Raw genomic sequence first — 27,909 nt, forward strand, 5'->3', positions numbered from 1 at the left:
TCCAACTTTGCTACACTTAATAACTTTGTGTGAGGGCGGGTAAATAAATCACTCAACCTCTTCAAGAACCTGTTTCTTCATTTAAAAACTGAGGATCATGTCAACGGCTCAGCCGACCTCACAGGTGGCTGTGGTTCTGAAAAATAATACGTGCAGAGGATTGTGGAACCATAATGCACTCTACAAAAAGAGATTATTCGTGGATTGAAAAAGCTGTGAGAAGGAAGCTGAGGAAAGGGAAGAGAAAGGGGGAATTATCATTTGCAAAAGCATGGTGCATAGAAGGACCACTGAATTTGGGCTCCAAAGAGCTGGGTTTGCTACTTACTACCCATGTGACCTTTGGCAAGTAGCTTAACCTTCATAGACCTCAGCCTCCTCATTATGAGGGTTTGGACGAGCAGATACCTAAGGTCCTCTCCAGGTCTAAACCTATAACCCCATGAGGTCGTGGACTAAAGCATACTTATTGAATATGATGGTCCAGATGAATGATTTTTACTGGTTAGAGCAAAATACTGAATGCTATAAAGTAAACCCTTTCCAAGATCATTAAGTTCCACCAATTGTTACAAGTTTTCTCAATGTAGCAAGAGGAAAGAGACAGACAATAGGAAAGGTACAGTACACCGAACACTGTACAAAGTAATTACTAGAAAAAGGAACAACAATAGCAATGATGCTATAAAGTTTTCCGTTCTTTTTGTAAGATTTTGTTGGAAACCACCAAAGGCACTGATAAAAAAGATGCATTCATTCTCTTGTTCAGTTTTATTAATGAAAGAGTTTTTGTTCTAAATACAAAAGCAATGGCAATTATTTTGAAGACATTTTTTAGAACTATTTGGATGAACACGCAAGTGAATCAAGAACTAAGAATCATTCCTATTGTCCAAAAATCAGAATGCATCTGCATCATCCTCTTTCCCCTCTCTCTCTTTCTAGGTTTGAGAGCTTTCTGCTTGATTGAGACTATAAGGCTGTGTGAGCAATGAGCTGAGCTCTTGCTACACAGCCCTTTGTCCTCAACTATAAATGTTGCTTAGACAACAGCAGTTTTCTTCTCACTGTGGCTTTTTGAGCACAATATTGCTTTAAGTAGTATAGTCTAATAACCCCAAACAGACTCAACTGCTATAACAGAGATGGCTACTTGCACTAATAGTTGTCTTGGATAGTTGGATAGTTCAGTGTAGATTTTCAGACTTGGTCCTAAGACTGTAAAGTACAGTATGAACTCAGAAATAAAACTCCTCCAAAAATTCATTAAAGGACAAGATTTGTTGTCTTTGGAAGGATAGTCCATAAGTCATAAAAAGTACCCTTTCAAGATTATAAAAGGTTAGTTAAAATTACTTAATAGGAAAAATCTTGGACAAACAGAAATAGCTTTGATTTTGAAGGTTAGAGGAACATAGTTATAACTAAGAGAGAATCCACAGGGACCGTTAGACTCAAGAGGTCATATCTTCTCAAGAGAACTTTGCTTTAAAAAGATGTCCACTTAGATACACTGCCTCATTTGAGCCATATGCCATTTCTTAAAACTGTTGCCTTTCCACACAAGTTATTCTATTTACATTTTAAAACTTTTCTCTTTTCCTCTTCAGTGTAGTGTAAAAGCCCCTAAATCAGTCATTGGATTCCCTCCCTAACAGGTGCAGAATAGTTTTATTGATCTCTGGATTTGGTCAGTCATTTCAGATGTTGTCCAGGTGATTATCAAAATCCACAAGGGTTTTATAAGACCTGATATTCAAGTGAGATGCCGAGATCCTCTGGGTTTCTGGCCAGTCTTCACAATAATCAGTGTGGATCTCTGCAACGTTATTTGTTTTCATGATGCTCATACACATGAATCATGGGTTCTAAGCACTCCATTGTAAATTTTGTATTGTCTGCCATGATGAATGTGATGTCATTGAAGCCCTCTACAATTCTGGAAACTACCTCCTCAGAAACCTGGTTTGGACTGTCGTCTTTTACACATTCATTAGCTTGATAAAAACCAGCAATCACGTAACTATTATCTTTGCACCATGAATCAATGAAGGTGAGGGCCATCTTCAGCATGGAAGCCAGCTCTAGGGTGCTGTGGAAGAAGTCCACAAAGAGGATCTGGTGTGGGTTTGGGCCACCGTGTGATGGCCACTCCTTGCAGAAATTCTACTTCTCAGGCACCAGAAGCCCATTGACAGTGGAGTGGGGGTACTTGGCCCTCTGCAGCACCACCTTGCAGTAAGCCTGGGTAATCAGCTTCACACCAGGCATGGTGAGGACCGAGCCCAAGGCTCACAACGACGGCAGCTTCCCACACTTAGCATGGGATGCAGGGATCCCCCTGGCATCGCTCTGCTCTGGCCCTATGGCCCCTCAGCATAGATGGATGACTTCCATGGCACTGTGCCCTGCCGCCTTCTCTCATCTGCCAGGCTCAGCTCTCCCTCAGGCTGTCAGCTCCAGTCTAGGGATTGAGAAACAGTAGGCTCCCATAGCCTGCTCAGTAGCTAAACAGCTGACTCTCCATTCTAATTTTTGAAGAACTATTTTCTTCAGTGAACTTTTGAACCTCCTTTTCAATTTGGCTAATTCTGCTTTTTAGAGCATTCTTCTCCTCATTGGCGATTTGAGCCTCTTTTGCCATTTGAGTAGGTCTATTTTTAAAGGTTTTAATTTCTTCAGCATTGTTTGGGTCTCCTTTAGCAGGCTGTTGACTCGCTTTTCATGATTTTCTTGCATCTCTCTCATTTCTCTTCCCAATTTTTCCTCCACCTCTCTTACTTGATTTTCAAAATCCTTTTTGAGCTCTTCCATGGCTTGAGACAATTGCATATTTATTTTGGAGGTTTTAGATGCAGAACTCTTAACGTTTAGGTCTTCCTCTGATGGTATGCATTGTTCTTCCTCATCTGAAAGCATGGAAGAAAATACCTGCTCACCAAGAAAGTAGCCTTCTATTGTCTTATTCTTTTTCCATTTTGGGGGCATTTTTCCAGCAAGTTTCTTAACTTTTGAATCCGGTTCAAGTGGAGGGTAGATTCTGGGAACCTGTAAGTTCTCAACTCCTCCAAGGTGGCACAATCAAGGGAGAGGAGTTTACTCCTCTCCTGACCTACACTCTGGTCTGAGAATAACTATAAGCAGTCTTTTCTGTGAGTAGAATTCCCTCTCCATGAATTTCCTATAAAGAATGTTCATCATAAGTCTTTTGAAATTGTCTTAGATCACTGCATTTCTGAGAAGTATCATCTGAGTCTATCTGATCATCACATAATTTTGTTGTTACTATGTATAATTTTCTACTTATTCTGTTCACTTCACTCAGCATCAGTTCATGTAAGTTTTTCCAAGTTTTCCTGAAACCTGCCTGCTTATCATTTCTTATGGAATAGCAATATTCCATTATATTCACATACCATCACTTGTTCAGTCACTCCCCAAGTGATGGGCATCCCTTCAATTTCCAATTCTTTGCCAAAAAAAAAAGAGCTGTTGTAAATTTTTTTGTACACATGGGTCCTTTTACTTTTTTATGATCTGTGATACAGCTCCAGAGTGGCATTGTTGAATTATGCACTTTGGGCATAGTTCCAAACACCTCTCCAGAATCGTTGGATCCATTTACAAGTCCAGCAGCAATGCATTAGTGGTCTTATTTTCCCACATCTTCTTCAACATTCATCATTTTCCTGTTTTGGCATGTTAGGCAAACTGAGAAGTGCAATGTGATACCTCAGGGTCAACATTCATTTCTTTAACATGTATAATGTACCAAGAACTGTACTAGGTGCTAGGGATATAAGTATAAAGAAAGAAATAATTCCTATTCTAACCTCACTGACAGAGTTTGATTACTCCATTCCCCATACCTACAGGATAGCCAGGTAGAACTAATGAGAACTGAAGAGAGGAGTCATCCTAGGTTCTTTGGGTTTCCATATCTGAGAGAAAAAGAGCTATTCAAACTTCTCTAAAGGTTCAGGAAGAGAGAGCAAACTCCAGGAAGAAGGTGACAAGCAGGTGAGCTGTCAATCCTTATCCTATTCATATCCCCAGTCCGGTATACTTGATTCTACAAGACATGGCTCTTTTAAGTTACTTCTGGGAATCTCTTTCTTTTGATTGACTTGAGGCATCTCTCACCCAAAGGGGAATCTTGTTCAGTGTGCACTGTCTGAAATATATCCTTATATGTATACTCTCTCTAACTTCTTCTATGCTATGAAGTTAGATAAATAGATAAATTTTCTATTTGCTAAGTGTTCATTATGAAACTGACATTTAGTAGGACAAGAATGAAGTGTTGGTTATATGGCCTGGAGACCTCCCTTCTTTATTCATGTCTCAAAGTAAATTTTTCTTTTCAATTTATTTTTTTAGTTTTAGTTTTAAACATTCATTTCCACAAGATTTTGAATTTCAAATTTTCTCCCCATCTATTCCCTCCCTCACCCCATCTTACCTTGCATTCTAATTACCCCTCCTGCAGTCTATTCTCCCTTCTTTAGCACCTCTTCCTTCCCTTACCCCAATCTTTTCTCTTTTTATTTTTTGTTGGGCAAGAGAGATTTTTGTACCCCATCACCTGTATTTCTTATTTCCCACTTGCATGCAAAAACAATTCTCAACATTGGTTCCTAAAACTGTGAGTTCCAACTTCTCTCCCTTCCTCCCTTCCCACCCATCCCCACTGAGAAGGCAAGCAGTTCAATATAGGCTACATATGTGTAGCTTTGCAAGGTACTTCCATAATAGTCATGTTGTGAAAGACTAACTATATTTCCCTCCTTCCTTTCCTGCCCTACCATTTATTCTATTCTCTCTTTTGACCTTATCTCTCCCCAAAAGTGTTTACTTCAAAGTAACCCCCCTTCATTTGCCCTCCCTTCTGTCATCCCTCACACCCCTATTCTTTCCAATGCTACTTTCCTGTAGTATAACATAGATTTTCATACCAAATTGAGTATGCATGTCATTCTCTCCTTAACCAAAATGTAATAGGAGTAAGCTTCTCGTTTTCCCTCTTACCTCCCCCTTTCCTCTTCCATTGAAAAAGCTTTTTCTTGCGTTTTTTATGAGAGATAATTTGCCCCATTTTATTTCTCCCTTTATCCTCCCAATACATTCCTCTCTCACCCTTTAATTTTATTTTTTTTGATATCATCCCTTTCTATTCATCTCACCCTGTGCCCTCTCTCTCTTTCTCTGTCTCTCTGTCTCTGTCTGTCTGTCTGTCTGTCTGTCTCTCTCTCTATATATATATACACACACATGTGTGTGTGTGTGTGTGTGTGTGTGTGTGTGTGTAATCCCTCTAACTACCCAAATTTTGAGAAAAGTTTCAAGAGATACAAATATTATATTTCCCTATAGGAATGCAAACAGTTCAGCTTTAGTAAGTCCCTTATGATTTTTCTTTCCTGTTTACCTTTTCATGTTTCTCTGAATTCTTTTGTTTGAAAGTCATATTTTCTATTCAACTCTGGTTTTTTCATCAAGAATGCTTGAAATTCCTCTATTTCGTTGATTGACCATTTTTTCCTCTGAAGTATTATACTCAGTTTTGCTGGTAGGTGATTATTGGTTTTAGTCCTAGTTCCTTTGATTTCTGGAGTACTGTATTCCAAGCTCTTTGATCCCTTAAGGTAGAAGCTGCCACGTCCTTTGTTATCCTGATTGTATTTCCACAATACAAGAATGGTTTCTTTCTAGCTGCTTACAATATTTTCTCATTGAACTGGGAACTCTGGAATTTGGCTACAATTATCCTAGGAGTTTTTCTTTTCGGATTTCTTTCAACTGGTGTTTGGTGAATTCTGTCAATATTTATTTTACCCTCTGGTTCCAGAACATCAGGGCAGCTTTCCTCGATAATTTCATGAAAGATGTTGTCTAGGCTCTTTTTTTGATCATGGCCTTCAGGTAGTTCAATAATTTTTAAATTGTTTCTCCTGGATCTATTTTCCAGGTAGGTTATTTTTCCCATGAGATATTTCACCTTGTCTTCTATGTTTTTCATTCTTTTGGTTTTGTTTTGTAATTTCTTGGTTTCTCATAAAGTCATTAGCTTCCATTTGCTCCACTCTAATTTTTAAAGAACTATTTTTTTCAGTGAGCTTTTGAATCTCCTTTTCCATTTTGCTAATTCTGCTCTTTACAATATTCTTCTCTTCATTGGTTTTTTTGGCCCTCTTTTGCCAATTGAGTTAGTGTATTTTTAAGGTGTAAATTTCTTCAGCATTTTTTTGTATCTCTATTAGCAAGCTGTTGACCCGCTTTTCATGATTTTCTTCATGCTTTGCTTGCATGTCTCTCATTTGTCTTCCCAGTTTTTCCTCCACCTCTCTAACTTGATTTTCAAAATCCTTTTTGAGCTCTTCCATGGCCTGAGCCCATTGAGTGGGCTGGGTTATAGAAGACTTGACTTCTGTGTGTTTCCCTGATGGTAAGCATTGTTCTTCCTCATCAGAAAGGAAGGGAGGAAATGCCTGTTCACCAAGAAAGCAATGTTCTATAGTCTTATTTTTTTTCCCTTTTCTGGGCATTTTGCCAGCCAGTGACTTGACTTCTGAATTTTCTTTCCACCCCCACCACGCCTCCAGATCAGCCCAGCCAGTGCTTGGTGTCTGAGATTCAAATGCTGCTTCCCAGCCTCAGGGCTTTGGGTGGGGATGGGGCTGCTATTCAGTGTGAGATTAAGTTCAGGTGCTCAGGTGGGGGCAGGGCCACCTCACGGGCTCAGTTTCCTCAGGGGGTTTATGCAGAGACCTTCAATAATGGATCTGGGCTCCTGCCTGCTTGGGGAGTCCTAGTCTGCTCCCTCCTCCGCTGCTGCCTCCCAAGGGGGTCTGAGTTATGGGGACACCCCACTCCCCTCTCGGCAAGCTGAGAAGACCCTCTCACCAACCTTTGGGGCCCGTGGGTGGAGGGACCCATGCGGCTGCTGGCGATTCCATCCCTGAAGCCTGCTCGGATCCACTCCTCTCGGTGCTGAGTGGCCAAGGCAGGGCTGGACTCGGCTCTGGGTTCACAGCATGAAGGACCTTTTGCGAGAGGTTTTCAAGGCTCTCTGGAACAGAAATCTCATCTGCTCCATTGTTCTGTGGCTTCTGCTGCTCCAGAATTTGTTGGGAGTTCTTTTTTCCAGATATTTTATGGGCTGTGGGTTCAGAGCTAGCGTATGTGTGTCTTTCTACTCTGCCATCTTGGCTCCACCCCCTTTTCATGATTTTCTTGCGTCGCTCTAATTTCTCTTCCCAATTTTTCCTCCACCTCTCTTATTTGATTTTCAAAATTCTTTTTGAGCTCCTCCATTCCCTGAGACCACTGCATATTTAGTTTGGAGGTTTTGCACGCAGAAACCTTGACATTTAGGTCTTTCTCTGACGGTATGCTTTGTTCCTTCTCATCTGAAAGGATGGAAGAAAATATCTGCTCACCAAGAATGTAACCTTCCATTTTCTTTTTCCCTTCTGGGGCATTTTCCCAGCCACTTATTTGACTTTGGAGTTCTTTGTCAAAGGGAGGGTATACTGGTGACTTATAAATTCTCAGTTCCTCCAAGGTGGCACAATGAAGGGAGAGGTATTTATTCTTCTCCTAGCCTGCGCTCTGGTCTGTGAGCAGGATTTCCTCTCCAGAGCCTCCAACAGCTCCACCATCCTAGCCAGAACTCCTCCTCACCCCAGGGCAGCCACTCAGCGTTGAGATTCAGATCAGCTGCTTAATTCCCCCAGGGGCTTTAGGTCAGGGTTGCAACAATGGAAGTTGCTGCTGCCTGGGGCCAGGGCTAAACTGCTGTGCTCCCTTCTCACCCAAGTGAAAGTGCTTTCTTACAGACCTTTGAAGCTTTCTTTCAGGTTTGTGAGTTGGAGAATCTGGGACCCGCATCTACTTCTGAAGGAGCCTTGAAGCCTGTTCCAGTACTGTTCTTGCCTTGGCATGGTCCATGCTGTGCTGCACTCCACTCCTGACTCACTGTGATAGACCTTTCGTGTTGGCCTTGTAAGATGCCCTGGCCTTGAAATCTCTTTCACTCTGTTTTTTTGTGGCTTCCGCTGCTCTAGAATTTGTTTAGAGTCATTCTTTACAGGTATTTTATGGGCTGTGGGAAGAGAGCTTCTAGAGGTGTGTCCTACTCCACCATCGTGGTTCCACCCCCTAAAGTAGTTCTTTAAACATTAGAATTACCACATGGAAGCTAATGACGTTATTACAAATCAAGAAATTATAAAACAACAAAAAAAGAGAGTAAAAACCAGAAGACAACGTGAAATATCTCACTGGAAAAAGAACTGATATTGGAAAATAGATATAAAAGAGATAATTTAAAAATTATTGTTCTACCTAAAAACCATGATCAATAAAAGAGCCAAAACATCATCTTCCAAGAAATTATCAAAGAAAACTTCCCTGATAGTCTTGAACCACTGGGTAACATAGAAATGGAAACAATTAGCAAGTCACCTCCTAAAAAATATCCCCAAAGGACAACTCCTAGGAACACTATGTCCAAGTTGCAGAGTTACTAGGTCAAGGGGAAATTATTAGAAGCAGCCAGAAAGAAACAATTCAAGCACTGTGGAAATACAATCAGAATAACATAGTATGTAGCAGATTCTACATTAAATTATCAAAAGTCTTGGGATATGATATACCAGAGATCAAAGGAACTAGGATTTAAACCAAGAATCACCTATACACAAAAACTGAGTATAATACTTCAGGGGAAAAATTGGAATTTCAATGAAATAGAGAAGTTCCAAGCACTCTTGTTAAAAAAAAAAAACAGATGAATAGAAAACTTGACTTTCAAAAAGAAGAATCAAGAAAAACATGAAAAGGTAAAAAGCAAAGAGAAGTGATAAGGAACTCACTAAAGTTTAACTGCTTACATTCCTACATGGAAAGATGATATTTGTAACTCATGAGATCTTTTTCAGTATTAGGGTAGTTAGTGGTTTTATACATACATATATATGTATATATGTATGTATGTATGTACATATATATGTATGTATGTATATATACATATATGTATGTATGTAAGCATGCATACACTTTCATATACACATAAATATATGTGTATGTATTATATGTGTGTATGCATACATATTTATACTATATATATTTGTTTATGGGTTTACATGTATGTGTATATTATATATGTGTTTGCATATAAATAACATATATTATAAATGTGGGTATGTGTTTAGGAATGTGTATGTGTATATATGTATTCGTATATGTGTGTCTCTACCTACATGTGTATGTGTATATGTATATGTGTGTATGGGTATGTATGTATGTGTGTATTATATAGGTGTAGAAAGATAGACAGAAATAAATGTATATGTGTGTGTGTGTGCAGTTATGTGTATGTATATGTGTGCAGGTATGTATGCATTTATTTATATGTGTACGTTTATACATATATGTGTGTGTATATGTGTATATGCATGTGTATATATGGAGAGAGAGGGAGAGAGACATAGGCATAGACATGGATAGAGACAGAGAGCACAGTGTGAGTTGAATATGAGGAGAGAATATCTAAAAAATAAAATTTACTGATTTGTGGAATGTACTAGAAGTAAGAGAAAGAGAGAGGTGGAATGCAGTAAATGATGTCACACAAAAGATGCAAGAAAGAGCTTTTACAATGGAGGTGGAATGGAATAAGTGAGCTCATGGGATCTGGTTTAAGTAGAGAATAACACACACTCATTTGGGTATCGAAATCTATTTTTTTTTATTTATTTAACTTTTAACATTTATTTTCACAAAATTTTGGGTTACAAATTTTCTCCCCTTTTCTCCCCTCCCCCCCCCAAACCCAAGCATTCTAGTTGCCCCTGTGACCAATCTGCTCTCTCCTCTATCCTCTCTCCCTGTCCATGTCTCCGTCTTCTCTTTTGTCCTGTAGGGCCAGATAGCTTTCTTGACCCCTTAACCTGTATTTCTTGTTACCCAGTGGTAAGAACATTACATTTGGTCCTAACACTTTGAGTTCCAACTTCTTTAGCTCCCTCCCTCTCCACCCCTTCCCCTTGGAAGAGAAGCAATTCAATATAGGCCAAATCTGTTTAGTTTTGCAAATGATTTCCATACTAGTTGTGTTGTACAGGACTAACTATATTTCCCTCCATCTTATCTTGTCCCCCATTACTTCTATTTTCTTATGGTCCTTTCCCTCCCCATGAGTGTCGACCTCGGATTGCATCTCCTCCCCATGCTCTCCCCTCCATCCTCCCCCCTACCCTGCTTGTGGCCCTGTCCCCCACTCTCCTGTATTATGAGATAGGTTTTCCTATCAAAATGAGTGTGCATTATATTCTTTCCTTTAGTGGAATGTGATGAGAGTAGATCTCATGCTTTTCTCTTGCCTCCCCTCTTTATCCCACCACTAATAAGTCTTTTGCTTGCCTCTTTTATGAGAGATAATTTGCCCCATATAACTTCTCCCTTTCTCCTCCCAATATTTCTCTCTCACTGCTTGATTTCATTTTTTTTTAAGATATGATCCCATCCTCTTCAATTCACTCTGTGCACTCTGTCTCTATGTATGTGTACGTGTGTGCATGTGTGTGTGTGTGTACTCCCACCCAGTACCCACATACTGAAATGTTTCAAGAGTTACAAATATTGTCTTTCCATGTAGGAATGTAAACAGTTCAACTTTAGTAAGTCCCTTATGATTTCTCTTTGCTGTTCACCTTTTCATGGTTCTCTTCATTCTTGTGTTAGAAAGTCAAATTTTCTTTCTAGCTCTGGTCTTTTCATCAGGAAAATTTGAAAATCCTCTATTTCATTGAAAGACCATTTTTTCTCCTGAAGTATTATACTCAGTTTTGCTGGGCAGGTGATTCTTGGTTTTAGTCCTAGTTCCTTTGACTTCTGGAATTCGAAATCTATTTTACCCTGCAGGAAGGCAGTGGGCAAGGTTATAGGAGAGGGAAGATAATAGAAGAGACAGCAAATTGGAGAAAGGGATAATCAGAAGCCAACACTATTGTGGGGGGGGCCAAGTCAATGGAAGGAATAGACTAAATGGAGGGCAGGACAGGACAGAGGGAAATGTGGTCAGTCTTTTGCGACATGACTTTTGTAGAAGTGCTTTGCATGGCTGCACATATATGACATATATTTAATCGCATGGTTTTTCTATGAGGGTGGGTGTGTTGGGAAGAAGGGAGAGAATATGGAATTCAAAGCTCTGAAAGTCAATGTTAAAAATTGTTTTTTCATGCGAGTGGGAAATAAGATATACAGGCAATAGAGTATGGAAATATATTTTGCCCTACAGGAAAATAGAGGGGAGTGGGATGCAAGGTGGAGGGAGAAAGAATGGGCAATATACTGGACAATGTGGGGTAGGGGTGCATCCTATCCTGGGATGGGCTGGAGAGAAATAGAGAGAAAAATTGGAATTCACATTATTGTGGAAGTGAACACTGAAAACTGAAAAACAAATCAATTATATTTTTAAAAAAGAAGGGGAAGGTTAGAGTGAATAAGTGTGCCTTCCTTTCATTGAATTTTGCTTCAGGAGGGAATAACATGAATACACAATTGGGTAGGGAAGTTTATCTTTCCCTAGAAGAAAGCAGAGGGAATTAGATTCTTATCTAATCTTATCTAAGTGACTGTGGGTAACAGAAGGGACAGCACGTTTGGAGAAGAGGTAACCGAAAGCACATGCTTTTGAAGAGGGCCAGATCCAAGGAGAGAATTGAATAAATGAAGGGCAGGACAAGATAGAAGGAAATGCAATTGGCCTTTCACAACATCACTGCTATATAGGTGTTTTGCATCACTGCACTTGTAACCTTTATAAAATCTCTTTCCTTCTCAATGAGGGGGGTAGGGTGGAGAGGGAAGGGAAAGAATATGGAAATCAAAGCTTTAAAAATGAATATTAAGAGATATTTTACATGCAACTAGGAAATAAGAAATATAGGCAATGGGGTATAGAAATCTATCATACCCTAGAGGAAAATAGAAGAGAAGGGTATTGGGGAAAGTGGTGATAGAAGGGAGGGCAGATTGGAGAACAATGCAATCAGAAAACATACTGTCTTAGAGTGAGGGCAGTGGGGAGATGGGGAGGAAAGTTGAAATTCAAAATTTTCTGGAAGTGAGTGTTGAAAACTGAAAATAAATGAATTTATATGCAAAACAAAAAGAAAAGAATAGAGAATCTTATTACGGCGACAGGGAACATCAAAATCACAAATTCAGGAGAAGACAGCATTGAAACTATACCCACATATGAAATCTCAAAAGGGCATATTAACTGATCTCAAGCCCAAACAAAATTCTTGGAAGAGCTCAAAAAGGATTTTAAAAGCCAAATGGAAGAGGTGGAAGACAATTTGACCAATGTTTTTAAAAAACACAGTCGGTTCCAATAAAATTTGCCAAATGAACAAGAGTGTAAAAACCCAATTGAAGAAAATAATTCCTTAAGAAGCAAAATTGAACAAATGGAAAAGAATGTATAAAAGCTAATTGAAGAAAACAATTCATTAAAAATTACAATTGAGCAAGTAGAAGTTCATAACTCTCTAAGGCAACAAGAATCAGTCAAACAACATCTACAGAAAGATAAAATAGAAGAAAATGTAAAATAAACTCTTCTAATAAATAATTTACTTGAAAAATAGATCTGAGAGAACATCTTAGCATTACTGATCTACCAGAAAGTTACAATGAATCAAAAAGAGCCTGAGCCGTATCTTCCAAGAAATCATCAAAAAAAAAAAAAGTCTTAGATCCTAGATATAGAGGAGAAAATAATCATTGAAAGAATCCCCACCTCCTGAAAGAGATCCCAAATTGAAAAGGCTAAGGCATATTCTTGCCAAATTCCAGGTGAGGGAAAAAAATTTACAAGTAGCCTAAGGAAACAATGACAATATTAAGAAACTACAGTCAGGATCACACAAGACCTTGCAGGTTATATATTAAATGATTAGGGGGTTTGGAATATGATATTTCATAAGGCAAATAATTTTGGACTACAACTAAAGATCAAGTACCCAGCAAAACTGAGCACAATCTTTCAGGCAAAGAAATTGACATTCAATGAAACAGGGGATTTTCATACCTTCCTGATGAAAAGGCCAGAACTCAACAAAAAAATCTGATCTTCATATATGAGACTCAAGAGAGTCATCAAAAAGAAAACAGGGTAAATAAGAAATTAACATCAATCCTCAAATCAACTTGGTACCGGCTAAGAAAAAGAGGGATAGATCAATGGAATAGGTTAGGTACACTAGACACAGCAGTCAGTGATTATAGAAACCTATTGTTTGATGAACCCAAAGACCCCAGCTTCTGTTATAAAGAACTCACTATTTCACAAAACTGTAAGGAAACCTGGAAAATAGTAGGGCAGAAATGGCATAAACCAAGATGTGACACCATATACCAAAATAAAAACTAAATGGATACATGATTGAAGTATTAAGATTGATAATCTAAACAAATTAGGGGAGCAAGGAATAGTTTAATTGTCAGATTTATGGAGAATTGAGGAATTTATGACAAAATAAGAGACAGAGAATACTATGAAATGTAAAATGGAAAATTTTGATTACATTTAATTAAAAAGTTTTGGCACAAACAAAGTCAATGCAACCAAGATTAGGGGCGAAACTGAACACTGGGAAAGATTCTTTTTATAACTATTGTCCTGACGAAGACATCACTTCTTAAATATATAGAGAACTGAGTCAAATTTACAAGAATAGAAGTTGTTCCCCAATTGATAAATGGTCAAAGGATATGAACAAGCAGTTTTCAGTGGAAAAAATTAAAGCCATTTATACTGATATGAAAAAAATGCTCTAAATCAGTATTGGTTAGATAGATGCAAATCAAAACAATTCTGAGTTACCACATCACACTTATAAGTTTGACTAATATGACAAAACAGGATCCAACCAGCCTGGAGAGCAATTAATATCTATGCCCAAAGAGCTATAAACATGTGCATACCCTTTGACGCTGTAATACCACTTCTAGGGCTGTATCCCAAAGAGTTCCCGAAAATAAGGGAAAGACCCATGTGTACAAAAATATTTATATCAGCTCTTTTGTGGTGGCCAAGAACTGGACATTGAGGGAATGTCTATCAATTGGAGAATGACTGAACAAGTTGTGGTACATGAATGTAATGGGAAACTATTGTGCTGTAATAAATAACAGGAGGATTTCAGAAAATCCTGGAAAGACTTACATGAACTGATACTGAGTGAAATGAGCATAATCAGAAAAAACACTGTTCACAGCAACAGCCACAATAGGTGATGACTGATTTTGACAGATATTTAAGCAATTCAAAGACCTAAAACAATTCCAAAGAATTCATGAGGCAAAACTTTATCCACATTCAGAGAAACAAATATGAAGTTGGAATGCAGATCTAAGCAGACTATTTTTTTTTGGTTTCATTGTGTTTTCTTTCCCTTAGTTTCTCCCATTTGTTACAATTCTTCTATGCAATATGATTAAGGTGAAAATGTGTTTAATAGGAATGTATGTGTAGAGCCCATATCAGATTGCATGTCATCTTGTTGAGGGATGATAACAGAGGAGGAGAAAATTTAAAACTTATGGAACTCAATGTTGATAATTAAAAATAAATAAAGTTGAAAGTGGAAAGAAAAAATAATAAAAAAGAAAAGAAAAGATATCAAGAGATTTTTAGTTTCTCTAGCAATTTTTTCAATCTTATATTTTTCCATCTTCTTTATCTTTCTCTTAGACTTGTCCAAAACTGAGAAAGGTACTTTTAAATACATTTAACGCTGATGTTAATTGTTGTCTTTTGATTCATTTCAACATAATATAATTTCATTGTTTGTCCCTTTTATGTTTGATTGTTTGTTTTTACTCTAATAGCATGATTGAAATCTTTTAAAAATTCCCTCCAACCTCACATTTTTATTCCATAAAGTCAATTTTATTGTGTTTCTCTTAGACAGTCAGATTTTGTTTTCATATCAAATGTCATTTTTTAGGATAGCTTAACCTATTCCCATACAAAGATACAAGAATTAGGTATATTTTCTCATCCATTTGTCTTTAATATTGTTTTTGTCGCAAATCAAGATTTCACTTTTGGGGCAGAGCCAAGAGGGCAGAGTGGAAGGACAGACCTGCTGTAGCTCTCTCATCAAAGCCCATAAAATACCTGTAAAAATGAATCTAAACAAATTCTTGAGCAACAGAGACCACAAAATGACAGAGTGAAAGAGATTTCCAGCCCGAGGCAACCTGGTAGGTTGACAGGAAAGGTCTATCACACCTGGATCAGAGCACAGCACAGCCCACGGAGCACAACCCAACCATGGTCATGGGGCTTGGCAGGGATAGTCCTGCAGCAAGCTTCTAGGTGTGGAATTCCAGGTAGCAGGTGGGGCTCCCATATTCCTTAACCCACAAACGCCAGAGAAAACTTCAAAGGCCAGTGAGAAAGCTCTTTCAACTGGGTGAGAAGGGAGCAGGGTCTTGCCCTAGTCCCAACCCCAGGGGACTGCAGCATCCACGTTTGGGGAAGTCAGCCTAAAGACCATGGGGGAATCAAACAGATGATCTGAGTCTCAACCCTGCATTGTGTCCCGAGAGTGAGAAGGAGCACTGCCATGGGTGGAGCTGGAGGTGGTTGTGGAGCGGAATCCTATTAGCAGATAATGGGCAGAAAAGCTTGTGGTTGCTCCCAGACCAGAATCCCTCTCCCTTGATTGTGTCACCTTGGAGGAACTGAGAAGTTACAGGTCCCTACAGTATGTCTTCCACTTGACAAAGGATTCAAAAGTCAAGAAACTGACTGGGAAAATGCCCAAAGGGGGGGGAATAAGACTATACAAGTTTACTTTCTTGGTGGACAGTTACTTTTCTCCATCTTTTCAGATGAGGAAGAACAAGGCATACTATTAGATGAAGGCATCAAAGCCAAGGCATCTGCATCCAAAACCTCCAAAATAAATTTGCAATTGTCTCAGGCCATAGAAGAGCTTAAAAAGATTTTGAAAATCAGGTAAGAGAGGTAGAGGAAAAAATGGGAAGAGAATTGAGGGCGATGCAAGAAAATCATGAAAAGTGAGTCAACAGCTTGCTAAAGGGGACGCAAATTGGTTCAAATATACACATGGTCTCATTTGTGGTTTGGTCAGTTATTATACTGTTCCATCCTTCTTTATGTACATATACCTAATGGTTCAAGAAAGGTTACCAAATCATATGAATACAGTTATTTCTTTTCAGTAAACTTAGACGATCAACTCTCTTGAGGTTTCAAGCTAGCAATGTATATATTCTTTGAGGAGGGAGAAAATAAACTTCAGATCATTAGGCAATAATAATTTTTTCTTTCCATGTGAAAAATTCTATCATGAATGAGTCAATGAATAAATGCTCTCATTACTATATCTGTTTAAGTAATATAGGAGTGATGTGAATCCTTCTGATTTAACAACCTTGTTGGTGACATAAAAGTAATTTTGATTATGTAATGCAGTGCCAAACATCAACCTAGAGAACAAAAGTGATTGGGACAAAGTTGTAAATAAGAGCATCAACCTAATTTTTTTAAAAAGCAATAGATAGAGCCTAGAGAATAATAAACAAAATGACTACAAATCAAGACAACAATAAGTGACAACAAAACTCAGGCCAAATGCAATGGCCAGTGATGATGTCAAATTATAAAAGTCCAAGTAAATGATTTTTAAATTAACATCAACAAGCTATATACAGAAATGGGAAGTGACATACACAGTCATGACTATTCTAATTGGTTTTGCTCAACTATTTGAGGGGGGAGGGTTATATTTTGTTAAAGTTGTATTGAAATAAAAAGTAGCACTATAATATCTTAAAGAACTACAAAATCTGGGGAAAAATAGAAGGAAAATATCAAAAGGGACCACAGAAGCAAACAGGATTTGAAACTCCTTTTTTGCTAAGATGAATATATATATATTGAAAATTGTTTTGAAGTTTTACTTTTCTGTATGATCAATTTCTTCTTGATGTATGTAAATATTTGTTTTGTTGAAGGTTAGTAAATTTAGAACCCAAAAATTTGAAATTTAAAAAATGATGGCTAATTTTTAAAATTTGAATCGTCTCAGATGTCTTAAGGCATTAATATCAGTACGCTCACATTAGTTTGAATATAAAGCAAGTGCTGAATATGAGATGATCACCTGCTTTCTACACTACCGGAATAAAAAAAAAACCATGAAAATAAAAAGCTTTAAAAAAATAAAGGAGACTCAAAAAATTCTGAATAACATAACACCTTTAAAAACAGACTAACAGAAATGGCGGAAGAGGTCCAAAAAGAGAATGAGGAGAAAAAAATCTTTCAAAAGAAAAAGTGGCCAAATGGAAAAGGAGGTTTCAAAATTCACTGAAGAAAATAGCTCTTTAAAAATTAGAATGGAGCAGATGGAATCTAATGAATTTATGAGAAACCAAGAAATTACTAAATAAAACCCAAAAAATGAAAAAAAATAGAAGACATTTCCACTGATCTGGAAAATAGAGTGACAAGAGACAATTTAAAAATGTTGGGACTATTTGAAAGGCATGATCAAAAAAGAGATCCTGAACATATTCTTTCATGAAATTATCAAGAACAACTGCCCTGGTATTCTGGAAACAGAGGGTAAAATAAATATTGAAAGAATTCACTGATCACATTCTGAAAGAGATCCGAAAAGAAAAAATACTCCTAGGAACATTGTAGCCAAATTCCAGAGTTCCAAGATCAAAGAGAAAATATTGCAAGCGGTCAGAAAGAAGCAATTTGAAATATAATCAGAACAACACAGGATCTGGCAGCTTTTACATTAAGGGATCAAAAGGCTTGGAATATGATATTCCAGAAGTCAAATGAACTAAGATTAAAATCAAGAATCACCTACCCAGCAAAACTAAGTATAATACATTGGGAGGAAAGTGGTCATTCAGTGAAATAGAGGACTTTCAAACATTCTTGATGAAAAGACCAGAGCTGAGTAGAAAATTTGACATTCAAACACAAGAATCAGGAGAAGCATTTAAAGGTGAGCAGGAAAGAGAAATCATAAGGAATTTACTAAATTTGAACTGTTTACATTAGTACATGGAAGGACAATATTTGTAACTCTTGGGACTTTTCTCAGGATTTGGGTAGTTGGAGGGACTATATACATATAGACAGAGGGCACAGGGTGAGTTGAATAAGAAGGGGTGATATCTTAAAAATAAAATTAAGTGGTCAGAGAGGAATATATTGGGAGGAGAAAAGGAGAAATGGAATTGGGCAAATTATCTCCCACAAAAGAGACAAGAAAAAGATTTTCAATGGAGGGGAAAAGGGGGAAGATGAGAGGGAAAAAGTGAAGCTTACTCTCATCACATTTGGCTTAAGGAGGGAAAAATATGCAAATTCAATTTGGTATGAAAATCTACCTTAGATTTGGAAAGTAGGACAAAAGTGGGCTGTGGAGGTAATGATAGAAGAGAAAGCAAATGGGATAAGGGGTTAATTAGAAGTAAATGCTTTTGGGGAGGGACAAAGTCAAAAGAGAGAATAGACTAAATAGGGGCAGATCAGAATGGAGGCATATATAGCTAGTCTGTCACAACATGACTATTATGAAAGTCTTTTGCATAACTGCACGTGTATAACCTATATTGAATTTCTTGCCTTCTCAGTGGGAATGCGTGGGGAGAGAGAAAAGGAAAGAATCTGGAACTCAAAGATTTAGAAAGAAATGTTCAGAATTGTTTTTCCATGCAACAGTGAAATAAGAAATACAGGTAATGGGGTATATTTTTCCTCACAAGAAAAGAGAGAAGATGGAGATAAGGGAAGGGAGGGGTGACATAGAAGAGAAGGAAATTGGGGAAGATGTAAAGACAATTCGTGGTGTCTTGGGTGGGGGGGCGGGGAGACATGGGGAGAAAATTTGGAACTCAAAATCTTGTGAAAATGAATGATGCAAAGTAAAAATGAATAAATCCATTTTAAAAAAGATTTTTCACTTTTTCTCTGCAAATATAGGATTATACTTCACTATGTCTCTTCGTTTAATTTGGTTTACCTTTTTAAAACACACTTTTTCTATCACCTCTCTTCTCCTCACCAGCACCATTTGGTGTTACATTCCCTAGTATTAGAGATTTCCTTATTAGTCGTTTTCTCTCTACTTTAAAGAAAATTGAATGGGGTTAGAAAGGAGTATACTTTTCTCTCAGTGGTACATGGTACATATACCAAAATTGACTATGTACTAAGCCATAAAAACCTCACAGTCCAATGCAAAAAGGCAGAGATAGTCAATGAATTCTTCTCAGATCATAATGCAGTAAAAATTTTACGTAATCAATGGCCATGGAAATAGTAACCAAATATTTATTGGAAACTAAATAATCTAATCCTAAAGAACATGCGGGTTAAACAACAAATTATAGAAACAATTAAAAACTTCATTCAAGAGAATGACAATAATGAGAGAACCTACCAAATCTAATGGGATACTGCAAAAGCAGTTCTTAGGGGAAGCTTTACATATTTCAATGCCTACATGAATAAAATAGAGAAAGAGGAGATGAATGAATTGGGCATGCAGATGAAAAAGCTAGAAAAAAAACAAATAGAAAATCGGCAAGCAAATACCAAATTAGAAATACTGAAAACCAAAGGAGAGATTAATAAAATTGAAGAAAACTATTGAACTAATAAATAAAACTAAGAGTTGGTTTTATGAAAAAACCTATAAAATTGACAAACTTTTGGTAAATTTGATTTTAAAAAGAAAGAAGAATACCACATTAACAATATCAGAAATGAAAGGGGTGAACTAACCTCCAACGAGGAGGAAATTATAACAGTAATTAGAAATTACTTTGCCCAGCAATCTAATTGAGACAATATAATTCGACAATCTAATTGAGATGGATGAATATTTTAAAAATTATTAATTGCCTAACGTAACAAAAGAGGAAGTATAATACTTAAATAACCCCTTCTCAGAAAAAGAAATTGAACAAGCCATCAATGAACTCCCTAGGAATAAATGTCCAGGGCCAGATGGATTTATAAGTGAATTCTATCAAACATTTAAAGAACAGTTAATTCCAATACTATGCAGACTATTTGGGAAAAGTGGGAGAGTCTTACCAAATTATTTTTATGATACAAAGATAGTTCTGTTACCATAAAGAGCCAAAATGAAGAAAGAAAATTATAGACAATGAATGTAGATGCAAAAATTTTAAATAAAATATTAGCAAAAAACATACAGCAACTTATGATGAGAATAATACATTATGATCAGGTAGGATGTATACCAGGAATGCATGGCTGGTTCAATATCAGGAAATCTATGAGCATTATTGATTGTATCAACAACAAAACTAACAGAAACCAAACGATTGTCTCAACAGATGCAGAAAAAGCTTCTCACAAAATACAACACCAATTTCTACAGAAAACACTGGAAAGCATGGGAATAAATGGAATTTTCCATAAAATAATAAGTAGTATCTTCCTAAAACCATCAACAAGTGTTATACACAGTTGGGATAAGCTAGATGCATTTCCAATAAGATCAGGGGTGAAACAAGGATGTCCATTATCACTGCTGTTATTCAATATGGTATTAGAAATGCCAACTGTAACAATAAGAGAAGAAAATGAAATTGCAGGATTTAGAATAAGCAAAGAAGAAACTACATGATTGTTGAACACTGAAAACATAGTAATGTAACTAAAAAAAAGAAAGAAAAAAAGAAAAATATTTTCTCTCTCTTTTCTTGTCAGTTAAGAAGTCAAATAAAATCTTTTGTTCTCTCCTCTCTTTCACTTTGTTCTATTAGTTTTTTTAAGAAAATAATTTTCTATACTTATTTTTTTTTTACTTCTGATTATTTACTTTCCATTTCTGTCTATTTTAGACTTTGATTGTTTAGTTCATGACCCTTTTGGAATAATTCCTCATGGAATTAAAGATTCTAAGGTATCTCTTTTGCATTTATCCTCATTTGTGTTACCACCTTATAGATACTGTCCTTGAGCCTTCATTTTCCGTTGAGTTTTACTCTCATAAATATCAGTTCATGAAGGGGATGAATAGAAGTACCTCACCATTGCAGCAATTTTCTTATTTCACTTATTGTGTAGGTCTTTGCTCTTCCCAGGATAATTTCCCATCTCTACGTCCATTTGTCATTAAATCTCTCTGTTTCAATACCCTTTAACCCTTTCACTCTTCTAGATGTCAGTTGCCCCCAGGGACTCTGATACCTCTTTTCTTGGGGCAGAATGAATATACTCTCTCTAAGTACCAAAACCTTGCAAAGTATGCCAATTGTGATGTCCCTATATTCAGTGGGACTCCCTCTGACCGCTGAAATAAGATTTCTTACTTTCTTGCAACTGATTTAAGTTCCTTTCTTTGTCTCCTCGCCCATTCTGTGGGTGCCTCTTCCTGAAGAATGCAGACTTATTTCTACTTCATTGTTAATTGATATTCCCCTCTAACTTCCTCCTACTCTCTTCATTCTCTCCAAAGTAATTGCATACTTTCTCATTCTGCAATTTAGTCTCCCAAAAGCAAAAACAAAACTCTGATTCACTTGTTTGTGGGGTGTTGCGAAGTTTAGTTCATGATGTTTTAAGAATGTTTATCACTACTTCTATTAGAGAATGTGTGAACATTTGGAGGGGGGACCTCATAAGGACATTTAGAAGAGATGCCTCTTTTTATTAAGCATTCATCTTTTTTAAATTTACAATTAGGTTCACATTGGCTGGGTAGGGCACAAGGGGCTACACAGCAAGATCTGTTGCTTTTCTAAAAACATTATTTCATTCCATCCTATGATTCTAGTTGGTGCAGAGTAATCTTTTGTCATTTGAATTCCTTTTCCTTTGTATTTGAAAGTCTTTCCATTTTCTTGCAGAACTTGTTGTTTATCGGTAGAGTTGTTACTTGTAACCACTTGAGTTTGGATGTAACAGTCTTGGAGTTTGAAGCACAGAGTTTGTTTGTTGTTGTTGTTTTTTTTCTTTTCTGAAGTGATGTGTGGATTCTTTCAATTGACACTTTGTTTTCTCTGTTTAGAAGTCCTAAGCAATTTTCTTGTGTGATATCAAGTTTTTTGACATGTCAGTTTTTGGGAAACTTCATTTTTCTTGATGAGTCCTGCATTGAAGAGCAATACATTTTGCCAGTATGGAGATGATGCTTTCTTGTATTGTTTTTGTTTTTCTTCTTCCAGACTGTTCTTTATTTCTCTGGGTTTTTTAGCAGTTTTGCTGTCTTTTTTTGTTGAGACTTACCATGGTGGATCCAAGGGTTTTCTATTTTCCAAATTATGACAGCTTGTGTAGGCCATAAAAAATCTTTCTTATTTTGCTTATTTGGTGTGATTTCATGCTCTTTTAGGAATATTAAGAGTCTTTTGACTCAAAAAGTATCAATTCATTTTACTTTGTCCTGAAAAGCTTATTCATAGATGCCAAAACTCTCTTACTTTATTTGGAGGTCATATTCCCTTCTGCTATAAGCATCTTTCTCGTTACTTTGCCTTCTTATACTCAAAGTTTTAAATTCATTGTCAACTTGATATGATTACACACTCCCTTTAGTACTCCGTTTTTTAGAGTGTAGTTTCTCTTCAGAGAGACTGAAAATTATTTCAGTCTTGTCCCACGCTGGGTGATTTGTGTTTAACCAGTGTTGGTCTCCACTTCAAGTGACCTATTTATATTTAAGATCATTCCCACCTAGATGCCAGTTTCCCTCTCCACTAACACATACTTTTTAAAGACTGTGTGGAGTATCATACACATGGCTTACACCATTTCTTTCCTTTCTCCACCACACTACAGCCTATGTAAATTTCTGGATCTCTGAAGCATTGAAACAATGGTTGGGGTTATGTGGTAGAGTTGATTTTTTTGTTACAAACTGCTTGTGCATCCCTGCTGACAGGAACATGGAAGGTGCTGGAGGAGGATAAGATGACTGAAATTCCTTCAGGAGCTAAAGATTTGTCTTCTCTGCCATTAGTGAATTGACTTTTTACCCAGTTTAGGTTCTTAGTTTTTTTGATTTTTGTTTTTTATTTACCTTGGAAACAGCTTAAATTACTTTATTTCTGGATGGTAATTCCCTGGAGAAGTTAGAGATGTCTTGAGGATTGGAGGAAATATGTGGTTCCCTATCTTTTTTTTTTTTTTTTTACCATACCTTTGTATACTTTTTTAAAAAGTAAGATAAGTATGAAATGGAGATTCATAATCTGACATAGAAAATTACGTTTGTATTCTGGATCTTTTGTGAAATGATCTTTTCCTGAGTGAAATGAATTTTCCTAATTTCAGGGTTAAAATATAGTTTAAAAAAAGACATTATGGTGCCATTTCATCAAGCCCTTGAACTCATTTTCTCTGTTCTCCCAATTGTCAGTCTTGGTCAGGCTTTATTTTTCTCCCATCAGAGTTTTGAACTTAAATGGAACAATAGAACTATGCATTGTCATCCATGCTTAAATACATTATGGCTTACCTTCAGCTCATGCTTTACCAAACCTTAACCTTTGTTTATCCCCACCTTATTCAATTCTGTTGAGGGCTGCTGAAAAAAGTAATAGAACTATGACCAATTGGTTCATTAAAACTTGTATATTTCAACCAGTTCAGACAACCTTGTAGTCTGGTTAAAGTGGCTTTCCTAGATGTGACGTTCTTTTCTCAAGCTTCCCCTCCTCCCTACACTGTGTAGCAGAGAATTTAGCTCCTCATTTTAGTGAAAAAAATTAAGCCCATCCTTTAAGAATTCCCTCATCTTCCCTATCCCTTGCCTTCAAACCCTTGTAATTCCTCCTTGTTTAAACTCTGAGAAAGAGGTGGTCCTTCTTCTTTCCAATCTAACCTACTTTTTGCTCTGGCTATCATCTCCTTATACATCTCTCTGATAACCTCTCCTTTAATCCCTCCATTTTCTCTTTGTTTTCATTCATCTTTAATTATCCATTACATTATTCCTTATTGTTTACTACTCTACTATTTTAATATTTTATTATCTTACTATTCAACCATTTTAGGATGTTACTATTTTACCTACCTTGAAGTTCTGTACCAACAGAATGGTGATGAAGAAGCAGGTGTGAATACACTGGGAGCTGTAGTCACAACCCTGCACACAACAACTCAGGTCATAGTGTCATCTTTTCACTGGACTGAAGTAGGAATGGAATTTGGTAGCCCCCTGAATGTCTGAGCAACCTTTTTAAGTACTGCTGAATTCATCTCCTGTTATGAGGAAGAGGCTAGAAAATATGCCCTAAAAATTGTCTGTATCATCTCATCCTGGCCTGCTTACTGAGGCAGGCAGGGATCTTACCCTAAGGTTGAAACACACAAAATACAAAAACCTTTATGAACATGATTGCACTCATCATTGGTAAGTGGAATGTGCACATGATTATGTTAAATATAAAATTCAGCAGCTCTGAAAGACAAATAGTTCTTATTGTATGAAAATTCAGCAGGTATACCATCCAAATAGCAACCCTGAGTAAAAGAGGTCTAGAAAATGAAGACAAGGTTACTAAAGTCAGAACTGTATACACATTTTTTCTGGCCTGGCCACCATGATGAGGGGCACTGTGAAGCTGAAGTAGGTTTTACAATCAAATCTAATCTAGTCAACAAGCTTGTATTCCTCCCAAAAGGAGTGAATGACAATGAAAATGCAATTGTCACTTGCAAGAAAGTGTAATGCCACCATCATCAGTGCATATCTTCTCATAATGGTGACCCTTGATAAAGTCAAAGAAAAATTTTAGGAAGACCTAGAGACCTGATCATCAATGTGCTGAAAGAGGACACGCTTAGAAAGATGTAGGATTCTTCATACAGTAAGAAGGCAGATGAAATTCCATTTTATGCTTATAGTAACAATGTAAACTGCTTCAACATTGCCCTGAAGGATAATTATGGGCCAAAGCCCTATGGTGCTTCTTAATTACTCAACAATGACAGAAAACACTGATATGTGACATGATCCTAGAGACATGAACTGAACACTTCCATAGTGTTGTCAACAGACCATCATCAACTAATGCTGACTGCAATGACTATATAGCTCAGTTGAAGTCAATCCCTCTCTAATTAAAGATAGAAATGAAGAAGTGGTTTGGAAAACAATTAGGCTCCTCTCACGAATCAAAGTACCTGGTCCAGATTCCATTCCAGTAGAGACTTACAAGGCAGAGAGTCCACTGCTCATACAAAAGATGATTGAAATATTCCAAGTTATGTGGCAAAAGGATGTTATCCTCCAGAAGATCAAGGAAGTTTCCATTGTCTATCTCCATAAAGGAAAATGAAATAGGTTGTTTTGTTACAACAACAGAGGGGCCTTTCTATTAGTCATTGTTGGCAAAATTATTGCCAGAGTCCTCTTCAACAGACTGATGCTTCACCTGGAAGATGGGAAATGAGAGCCAGTATAGCTTCAGACAGGGTCAAGAAACAGCCTATATGGAATTTGATGTCGGATATCTCTAGAAAAAATACCAGGAGTAGAACATAAATCTGTTCACAAAGTTCATAAATCTGACCAAGAACTGCCTTTTGTGGAAGAAAATAGCAAAATTTGGTTACCCACACAAATTTATCAGAATTGTACTGCAAGGGTGTAGAACCAAGATGGAAGAGTAGAAGGACTGACCTGTAGAAGCTCTCCTCTGCCAGCCCATAAAATGCCTGCAAAAATGACTCTAAACAAATTCTAGAGCAGCAGAAGCCATAAAAGGACAGAGTGAAAAAGGTTTCCAGCTCAAGGTAGCCTGAAAGAGCAACATGAAAGGTCTATCTCACTGGGCTCAGAGCAGAGTGCAACCCAGCCTTGGCTGCGCAGCAGGAACAGGACTGGAGCAGATTTCAAGGCACGAAATCACAGGCTGCAGCAGCCAAAATCAACTTCAAAGATCAGGGAGAAAACTCTTTCACCTGTATTAGAAGGGTGCAGGGTCCTGCTCTAACCCCACGTCAAGGGTGGCATCAGCTACTGCCCCCTAAAGACCTTGGAGGAAACAAGCTGCAGATCTGAATCTCAGCCCTGAGAGGCAATCTTGTGGTGAGGAAGAGCACTGGTGTGATGGAGCTGGTAGAGGCTCTAGACAGGGAATTCAACTCACTGATCCTGGGAAGAAAAGCTTATGGTTGCTTCCAGACCAGAGCACAGGCCAGGAGAGGAATAAATTCTTCTTCCTTTATTGTGCCACCTTGGAGGAACTGAGAACTTACAGGTACTGCGAGTATACCCTTCAGCTGACAAAGGACTCAAAAGTCAACTAAATGGATGGAAAAATGCCCCCAAAAAGGGAGAAAAAAGACTACAGATGGTTACATTCTTATTGAATAGGTATTTTCCTCCATGCTTTCAGATGAAGAAGAACAAGGCATAGCATCAGAGGAAGACATAAAAGTAAACACTTCTGCACCCAAAATTTCCAAAATAAATTTGCAATGGTCTCAGACCATAGAAGAGCTCAAAAAGGATTTTGAAAATCAAGAAACAGAGGTGGAGAAAAAATTGGGAAGAGAAAAGAAAGCAATGCAAGAAAATCATGAAAAGCAAGTCAACAGCTTGTTAAAGAATATCCAAAAATGCTGAGGAAAATAACACTTTTAAAAATAGATTGACCCAAATGGCAAAAGAAGTCCAAAAATCTAATGAGAGAAGAATGCTTTAAAAAGCAGAATTGTGTGTGTGTTCGTCCTTCGTTGCCAAAGAAGACCATGCCATCAGAGAAATAATGACATGACTTGCACTTGACTTTGTTTTGAGTGAGGGAGGGCTGTGCAGGTCATTAGCCTCACCTCTCCTCCAGAGCCATTGGAATCCAGTGACCAGATATTCATCAGGATGACTGGAGATGACCCAGGATGAGGCAATTGGGGTTAAATGACTTGCCCAAGGTCACACAGCTAGTGAGTGTCAAGTGTCTGAGGTGAGATTTGAACTCAGGTCCTCCTGACTCTTGCACGGGTGCTCTATCCATGAATTAGTCAAATGGAAAAGGAGGCTTAAAAGCTCACTGGAGGAAATAGTTATTTAGAAATTAGAATGGACATTTTTCAGTTCTGGGAGCCAAAATGGCAGAGTGATCAGTAATTGCTCTCTCCCTCCCCTTGTTGACTTTGAAGAGCCTAGAGAATATCTCCCCGGGAAAAGCCCTGGAATAGTGGAAGCAGCAGAAGGGGTAAACAGACTCTTAGCCTGTGAGGCTAGAAAGATAGCTACGGAGGGTTTCTCTTGCTGTGCTCTAAGGCGACTAGTGCAGGAACAGAGACGCCTCAGACAGCCCCAGCTCAACAAACTGGGAGAAGATCCTGAGCCCAGGGGGGAGAAACTAGCAACTGACAACACCTGGATCCCAGGTGTGCCTCAGCACAACAGGAAAATCTAGAAGACACTAACGAAGACAGTTGAGTTTGCCTATGCCCTAACTCTATCTCCTAGAGAAGAGGAGACCTCTAGCATCCAGACCACCCCTGCCCTACACTTAATGAGCTAACTCCAGGGTAACTGAGAAGAAACCCAAAAAGACCTCGTCTGGCCTCAACTTTTCAACACCAGCCAGGTCAGCAAAAGGTAAGATGTAGTATTTTAGCTTGTAGCTGAAAGAACCAGAGGTTGCAACACACAGAGCCTCAAGTTTTAGGCACAAGAACAGAGTTCCCTGTGCCACAGATGCAGGGATCTATTTTAAAAGCCAGGAAAAGGGTTTTTATCATGAGTAAGAAGCAAAGCAGAAAAGAAAAAAAAAAAGAATCTTCCTATGGGGACAAGGACCAAACCACAAACATCAAAGAGGTCAGCATTG

At 37.7% G+C, this 27,909-nt stretch overlaps 1 protein-coding gene and 1 pseudogene across 2 annotated transcripts in view; both read right to left on the minus strand.

Moving 5' to 3' along the window:
- MDGA2 (MAM domain containing glycosylphosphatidylinositol anchor 2) overlaps window positions 1-27,909 on the minus strand; it is a 904,469-nt gene that overhangs the window by 128,352 nt on the left and 748,208 nt on the right. The window lies entirely within an intron of this gene.
- Window positions 926-2,305, minus strand: LOC140517948 (ER membrane protein complex subunit 8 pseudogene; annotated as a pseudogene).

The sequence above is a fragment of the Notamacropus eugenii genome, chromosome 1 (assembly GCF_028372415.1).
Source record: "Notamacropus eugenii isolate mMacEug1 chromosome 1, mMacEug1.pri_v2, whole genome shotgun sequence".
In the NCBI taxonomy this organism is placed as follows: domain Eukaryota; kingdom Metazoa; phylum Chordata; class Mammalia; order Diprotodontia; family Macropodidae; genus Notamacropus; species Notamacropus eugenii.